We start from the raw sequence: 9,383 nt of genomic DNA on the forward strand, positions 1-9,383 counted from the left end.
AGGCAACGCTCTGTGGGGTTTTCGTAGATTTTGGGGTCAAAGGTCATTAAGGGGTCACAACACGGCTGTGTTCGTGGTCTTAGGCCACAGCTAAGTCTAGTTCTTCTTCTTTCTTCTGTCGACCTTTACATTTGCTCTAGCACTGACATCCGTAGACCGATTTTAACCTAACTTTGTCACAATCATCACTGACCATGCCCCTACATGTCACATGAAATGTGTAGGGTCAAAAGTCACGGAAGGGTCACAGGGGTCAAAAACGTGATTTCAGCTCAAAATGCTACTTCTCCCACAAATTACAAAGAACAGTAACGCCACTTGCACACATGCATTGTTATTACCCAGTGTCTATAAATCATACACAGATTTGAGGTCAAAGGTCATTAAGGGGTCACTTCCGGTATAAAACCAAATTCCTTCAAAAAAATTTATTAGCTAAGAAAAACATAGGAGAGTGATGGTCTGTGCACACATGAATTGTGTTTACCCTAATGTATATGTGGTATTTTTTTGTTTGAGGTCAAAGGTCATTAAGGGGTCACTTCCGGTATAAAACTAAATTCCTTCAAAAAATTTTATTAGCTAAGAAAATCATAGGAGATCGAGAGTGACGGTATGTGCACACATGAATTATGTTTACCTAATGTATATGTGGTATTTTTTATTTGGGGTCAATGGTCATTAAGGGATCACTTCCGGTCCAAGACAAAAAACGTTCAAAATGTCCCTTCTGTCACAAATAACATGGCAGAGTGATACAATGTGCACACATGCATTGACATAAGGCAATGCCTGTGGGGTTTCCGTAGATTTTGGGGTCAAAGGTCATTAAGGGTTCACAGCACGGCTGTGTTCGTGGTCTTAGACCACAGCTGTCTAGTTACACAGCCGTTGACGTTAGTCACGGCTGTGTCTTTTTCTTACAGGATCTTTTTCTTCTTCTTCTTCTTCTGTCGACCATTACATTTGCTCTAGCACTGACATGCTTACACCGATTTTGACCTAACTTGGTCACAATCATCACTGACCATGCCCCTACATGTCACATGACATTCATGGGGTCAAAGGTCACGTAGGGGTCACAGAGGTTAAAAACGTGATTTCAACTCAAAATGCTACTTCTCCCACAAATTACGTAGGATAGTAACGCCACTTGCACGCATCCATTGTTATTACCCAGTGTCTATAAATCATACACAGATTTGAGGTCAAAGGTCATTAAGGGGTCACTTCCGGTATAAAACCAAATTCCTTCAAAAAAATTTATTAGCTAAGAAAAACATAGGAGAGTGACGGTATGTGCACATATGAATTATGTTTACCTAATGTATATGTGGTATTTTTTTTGTTTGAGGTCAAAGGTCATTAAGGGGTAACTTCCGGTATAAAACGAAATAGCTTCAAAATGCTACTTCTCCCACAAATTACGTGGCACGGTGATGCAACTTGCGCACATGTATTGCTATTACACAGTGTATATGAATCATACACAGATTTGAGGTCAAAGGTCATTAAGGGGTCACTTCCGGTATAAAACCAAATTCCTTCAAAACATTTTATTAGCTAAGAAAAACATAGGAGAGTGACGGTATGTGCACATATGAATTATGTTTACCTAATGTATATGTGGTATTTTTTTTGTTTGAGGTCAAAGGTCATTAAGGGTCACTTCCGGTATAAAGCCAAATTCCTTCAAAATTTTTTATTAGCTAAGAAAAACATAGGAGAGTGACGGTATGTGCACACATGAATTATGTTTACCTAATGTATATATGATAATTTTTTATTTGGGGTCAAAGGTCATTAAGGGATCACTTCCGGTCCAAGACAAAAAACATTCAAAATGGCCCTTCTGTCACAAATAACATGGCAGAGTGATATTATGTGCACACATGCATTGACATAAGGCAATGCCTGTGGGGTTTTCGTAGATTTTGGGGTCAAAGGTCATTAAGGGGTCACAACACGGCTGTGTTCGTGGTCTTAGACCACAGCTAAGTCTAGTTCTTTCTTCTTCTTCTTCTGTCGACCATTACATTTGCTCTAGCACTGACATGCTTACATCGATTTTGACCTAACTTGGTCAGAACTATCACTGACTATGCCCCTACATGTCACATGAAACTCGTGGAGTCAAAGGTCACGTAGGGGTCACAGAGGTCAAAAACGTAATTTCAACTCAAAATGCTACTTCTCCCACAAATTTCGCAGGACAGTAACGCCACTTGCACACATGCATTGTTATTACCCAGTGTCTATAAATCATACACAGATTTGAGGTCAAAGGTCATTAAGGGGTCATTTCCGGTATAAAACCAAATTCCTTCAAAAAATTTTATTACCTAAGAAAAACATAGGAGAGTGACGGTATGTGCACACATGAATTATGTTAGTCTAATGTATATTTGGTATTTTTTTATTTGGTCTCAAAGGTCATTAAGGGGTCACTTCCGGTATAAAACGGAATACCTTCAAAATGCTACTTCTCCTACAAATTACATAGGACGGTGACTCAACTTGCACACATGCATTGCTATTACCCAGTGTCTATAAATCATACACAGATTTGAGGTCAAAGGTCATTAAGGGGTCACTTCCGGAATAAAACCAAATTTCTTCAAAAAATTTTATTAGCTAAGAAAAACAGGAGATTGACGGTATGTACACATATGAATTATGCTTACCTAATGTATATGTGTTTTTTTATTTGGGGTCAAAGGTCATTAAGGGGTCACTTCCGGTCCAAGACGAAAAACATTCAAAATGTCCCTTCTGTTACAAATGACATGGCAGAATGATACTATGTGCACACATGCATTGACATAAGGCAATGCATGTGGGGTTTTCGTAGATTTTGGGGTCAAAGGTCATTAAGGGGTTACAACACGGCTGTGTTCGTGGTCTTAGACCACAGCTAAGTCTAGTGATATCTATTTTATCACACCATGACAGAAGGGTTAACCCGCCGGGGTAGGGGACTCAGCCGTGTAGTTTTTGTAAAAATCCTTTCGGGGTCAAAGTAGTTACATGTTCAGTCGCGTATCAGGGTCATTTGTAGGAGGGGCAAAAAAAAAAAAAAAATCTGGTGGGCATCATTTTGGTCCTGTGTATTTTGATAATTGATAATTTCAATTGTACACCATTTTAGCTCAAAATTAAGGTGATATTTTTGTTTTCTATGCCAATATTCATTTGTTTTGGCCAAATAAGGGTAAAATTGTGTGTTTACCGGACCGTTTTAAATTTTACACTGGGGCCAGGGGCTTGTAATTTATGGTTTTAGGGTGTTGACATTTTTTTGGTGAGGTTGGTTTTAGGGGTATTCTTTTTGGGGGTGGTGAGTAGGAAACCAACCCCCGCAAAGACCAACCTTGGTACTCAGTTCAAATGACCGTTCGTCATTATAAGCCGCAAATATGGGTCTCATTTTGGGGCATCTTGTATAATAATGGCTCCCCGTTTTTATTTTTCGAAAACATCACAAATTTCACCTTAATGAAGCGCAAGTTTATTTAATGATTAGGTAACAATGTCGCAAAATTGTTTTCAATTTGGGGAAAATATCTGACAATCGTGGGCATGGTACACTATTCAAGCATATACCGGATGGTATGCTCCAGGGCTGGGATGGGGCACAGTGTCGACTTCCTATACGATAAATATAAATTTAATACTCCGTTGGTGAGCGACGGGCGACTGGTATTTCACCGAACGCAAGAAAAGGAGTTCTATCTGATTGGCTAGCAATCGATCGCTTAGGTCGCTTAGTAGTCAACTACAAACTCAAAACTGAGCAACGTATTCAATTCGATTGAAATCGATATTCTATTATTGACGTAGATAAAGAGAGTGATAGTGTGTCAATAATGTGCATTGTATTGCAGCTGGATTTTACATGCATTCTTTTATATAAATTTTTTCTCAAAGAGTTGAATATGATCACAATTTTTACTCAGGATTTCAATTTTTTTACCCGCAAATTGCAGTTAAACATATCCACAGCAAAATACCGGTCCTCACTAATTAGTGTATTTAATTTCCAGTTGGTGTATTTAAGATAAAACCTGACAACACATAAAATTTTCTTGCAATAGAAATATCATATGGGATACTGATATGGTAGGCCGCAACCGCCACAACGTGGAGCTGCTACGCGTAGCTGACTTTTTGCTCCGTGGAGCCAAATTGACCAATCATGATCATGTTAGAGTTTTTCATTACTCGGAGGTAAAACTGACTAATTAAGTACGACTTACTCATTACGTGAAGCGAATTTATTCATTAAGAATTTGCCAAACGAGCGTCACGTAGTTGCAAGATATCCTCGGTCACGAAAGTTATGATTCAAAAAGTAGTTTATTATTAAGATGGACATGCACTCATAAGAAACTCATACAGTATTGTACATAACTATATAGCTAGGCAGAGTGGTGGTAAACTATGCACACAGTTCTGCGATCTGCAGTGTATCGCCGGGAGCTAATTTGTATAACTTGCGCGGTGTCCCTGCGGAATTCGACCTTCAGCAAACTGCAAACCAGTTCGGATTTACTTTATATACTAGTAGTAGGCCATACATACTGTAGTTACTGTCCGTTTTCCTATACACAATACTCAGTGCGCTCACCATTGACGCGTGACCTCTACAAATAGTGTATGTTAGAAGTATAGGCTATTGACTAGTTGACGTCACTGTGTAAAAAATATTTAAAGTATTCTCTGAAATTCTAGAAAATATAGTTTTGTAACATGTCCTAAATTTTTATCTAATTTAGGTGTTTGTAAATATTGGTACTTTTGTACCAAAAAATATGAAGAAATTATTTCTAAACCGTGTTAAGTCATTAAGCTTCTCATTATCAAGAACGCTGGTTAACAATAAGCAGACTATTGTCTCATTTCGTAAACAAAAGCCCACAGTATTGTTACCTTGCGTTCGCTTTATAATCGTTCACCCAACTGAAACTATAATACCAGCTCATTGCTCATTGCACAGGTAAAACAGACACAAGTGCAGTGTGTATTTAACAAGAGAAGATCTGATGTAACATAGTTGAGCTGTTTTCATTGAGTGTTATCTTGGTTTAATAGCTTTTAATAGGGTTTAAGTCCTTCAAAGGTCGTGGTGAGTTCTACTGTAGACATGACTGCATCATGATTATTTTAAAGTCAACAACATTCAACAATATGATCACCGTGATAGTATGAGAGTATCAGTACCTTGGGTGTCAGTGATCCTGGCCTGACACAGTAGACAAACAAACAAACAAACACGTCACACACATGACACATGCATGCAAGGTAACATTGACTATACACTAATCAAACAATGGTATTGATCCTGTACAACTGGTCGTGGTTTATTTACAATCGATTCATTTAAAATCCCCATAGTAAACATTAATTTTGGCATCTAACATGATTGGTCAATTTAGCTCCGCGAAGCGAAAAGTAAGCTACGCGTAGCAGCTCCACGTTGTGGCGGTTACGGCCAGCCATATATTGATCATGCGAAAATCGTAAAACATAGAATAGAAACAGTGTGGCAGGCTCTCAAAATCTCAAATTGTATGCTTAGCCTGAGTCGCACGGCCTATCTCGAACAAAATCACCATGCGTAGTTGTTGAAAAACGTGAGGATTCATCGTACTATAACACGAAGATATAGGGATGATGACGGTGTGTGGGGGTATATAGCGTTGTGATAGTGTGTAGTACTCTTCCAGCCCTGCGAATCGGGAATGGAAGAAACAACAGGATAGTGGGGCATATAATTCCTCAAGGGTCGGGAAATATACTTAAGGCTACATGCTCTTTTTAGTTGAATTTTTTGGCGGGAAATATTCCCGCCAAAATATTAAAGTAATCGTTTCCCACAACTAAATATCATAGTCAATTAATGATGCATCTGGTAGCTTAGATCATAACTTTCATTATACTTAGTTTCAATTATCCCAGATAATTCTTGATTTGTTTTTACAGCGTCTTGAATTATCGATGTTTTTTGATCAAAAAAAACATCACTCGGTGTATTTTGAAACTCGAGGCATTAACTCTTCTCAAATTAGACCCAAATCATAATTTATTATATGCACGTGTAGCAAACACCAATGGGAATAATTGGACGTTGTTTGCGGAGCCTAAATTTGGTTTGATTTTATTTCACAATAATTCTAAGGTGAGAATTTTGACCTGACATTTCCTTTTGGAGTTCAACTTTAAATTTATTGATATACATATTGTGAATAAATAAAGAGAACGCTTACCTTTCTGCAACACTTCCCGGTATCATTAAGCATCTGCTGAGAGCCAACTATTTGTCTGAAAACAGTCCTTCCTATCATTTTTGAACAAAATATGGTTCAAAAGTGCGTACACTACGCGTATATACTGGCACAGCGAGGTAACGAAGAGAGCTATTTACGGTGGGGTATCTATTGTAAGCTATTAGGGTATAGGCCTATAGTATATCTTCCCGCAAGTGACAAGATGTGTCAAGCAGGTGCATACATAAGGGCGGTATATTCAAATGGTATTGGCTGGATCATTGAGTATCGATTGCGCACGTATACACGGATGTGTGTGGTCCTCCCCAGGTTTTGACATGAATTACAAATGACGTCGTGAATGACCCAGCGTTTTCGTTTTATTATTACAAAATTAATCGTCGTTTATCACGAGTCGTAAGAGTCGTACCAGTTCAATTCATCAAAATTAATTTGTATTAAATGAAAAACAAACAGACAAGTAAAGTCATATGTCTTTCTATGACTGTATTCCTACCAAAATCTGATTTTCAATACACTAGAAACGTGTTGATATGTATATCTTTGAAAATCGCCGAATGTTAAACACCGTCACCGTGGCACAGTAGCATATGCATCTTTAGCATTCATAGTGCCTTGGCAGTGGTTCGAACCCTGGTGAAAATTTTAGTATTTTTTATTCTTTTTACTAATGCGCTGTGCCGTTTTTCAAACACGCCCCTTAGTACATGGTGTTACGTAGAATTATCATAAGTCAGTGCAAAATTTGCTACATTAGTGGAACCAAGGTTTTTTTTGCACCCTTATAGCTTAGGTAACAAGACCTGAGTTGGTTCCATTTTTTTCGAATGTGTCTTCGGCGGCCATTTTAAAATTCAAAATGGCCACTATATTTAGCCTTTTTAAAGCCATATTTGTCCCGAAAGTGCACAAAGTCATATTTTTTAATGATTATTTATACTTTTGATTGTCAAAATCCACTAAGATACAGGTGTTATGGTCATTGCTCTTCGAAGACTAACCAATGCTAACGGTTCAATCATGCTTATGGGAACAGGTGACAACAGAAGGAAAATCTTGCTGAAAACAATACATATCCGTCTTGGGACATCAAAAGCAGGATGCGACACATGTGGACATATCAGAGGTATAGGCAAGAAGACTACCTTCAATGCCTTCACTGAAGCAACACCTGAAGAACTCACAGCACTGAGTCAACTTGAGGTGATGCAGAAATGCCATCTCAAAGTGTTGTTTCAGGCTGTGAGCCAACCAGTGGGGATTGATAAAATCCCTCCAACTTCTGGTGCGTGTCATCAACGCATTCTGCGGTTGCATATATGCAAGCATATATTTGGAGTCAAGACCTTGTGGTAAATCCAAATATTCCAGACCCGTTCAAGCTAGGATGGTCGAGTGATGATGGTCGAGTGAGATAACATTCCAGTACCTATCCTGTCAGACATTGCAATAGCTCCTGAGTCTGTTGTCGAGCTTGTTAGGTGCGGATGTGGAATAAGCAAATGCTCATGATGTTCCTGCAGACGACACAATCTGACGTGTACAGAAGCATTTACTTGTGGAGCAGATGAAGAGTGTACCAATACAGATATGCTGAGGAACTTGAAAATACTGATAACATAGATGATGACAACTAGGCATTAAAATGCCTCAAGGTCAGCTCTATCATAAATGTCTAAAGTTGAATTACAATATTGAAATTTCAACTTTTTAAAACGCGATTTTCTGCATTTCATTGCATAAATGCTGACAAATTAGCTGAAATCTTAGCCAATTTCAAGATACTTTGGTGGTCATTTTGAAAGGTGAAATACATCTAATTTATATTCTCCTTAAACAATGTTGTTGCACTATTTAAGATGTTTAGAATCATTTTCTTATCCATATCTGACAGAAATGAGATACATGTATTTTACTCTCAATGATAGTAATTGCCTAAAGCGGTATGCCATATTTTAATAAAAGGCGGCCATTTTGGATTTAGAGGCCATCTTGGATTGGAGAAAATGGACCAAATTAAGTTTTTATTTCTCAGTGGATTCTCAGAAACATAAGTAGTGAATAAATGAGCAAAAAAGCAAAGAAATGATCAATGTCCTTATAGCTGGCAGACCATTTTAGATAAATTGGCGGCCATTTTGGATTTGGCAGCCATCTTGGATTCTAGAAAATGATCCTAATTATGTTCTTAGTGGATTTGACAATCAAAAGTATAAATAATCATTAAGAAAAATATGACTTTGTGCACTTTCGGGACAAATATGGCTTTAAAAAGGCTAAATATAGTGGCCATTTTGAATTTCAAAATGGCCGCCGAAGACACATTCGAAAAAAAAATGGAACCAACTCAGGTTTTGTTCGTAGGGGTATTTAGAAGCTAAAAAGCATTGGTTCCACTAATGTAGCAAATTTTGCACTGGGTTACGTAACACCATGTACTACATGAATGAAATTGATGGGCAAGTACCCTTAAAATATAATCCCATCCAGGGCCAGTCGGATTGGGATAGCACGCTGCCGTTATCCGGTTAAAATAAAAGATAATAATTATCAGGAAAGAATTGATTTCTGTAATTGTATCCAGCCGTGTGAAGGAAATATTTATTTGGCACAACATTTGCAATTATTCCTAATTCTTGAAGCGATAGAAGATACCTACAGTTATACGTTGGTATCAGATATATTAGTATAGGACATGTAATATAGAAAATTCGGGGTTTCCCGCTATACAATACTATAGATCAACATGATTTGTACAGCTAAGTATACGATTCGTCTCTCTGCCGAATTCATTTATCGCACTTAGGCGCGATTCGTCCAAATCAAAATTTCAATAACTACGTCGGTGAGTAAGATTTGCCGTTAATTTTTGGTGGAAATAAAAGATAACCTGAGACATAATCATAAGCATACAAAAACTCAATTTGCTCAAAATTCTCGATTCGTCACTCTTCTACTTCTACTTCTACTTCTACGTGATAATCAGCAGAGTCCAAAAGTCTGGATTTGATGCCGATGACTGGTGTAGGCACATGTGCGGAAACCAAAGGTGCAGGTGCGGTATTATACAGGTGCGAGTAAAAAAGGCGCCAAGGC

This window comes from Amphiura filiformis, chromosome 14 (assembly GCF_039555335.1).
Source record: "Amphiura filiformis chromosome 14, Afil_fr2py, whole genome shotgun sequence".
NCBI lineage: Eukaryota > Metazoa > Echinodermata > Ophiuroidea > Amphilepidida > Amphiuridae > Amphiura > Amphiura filiformis.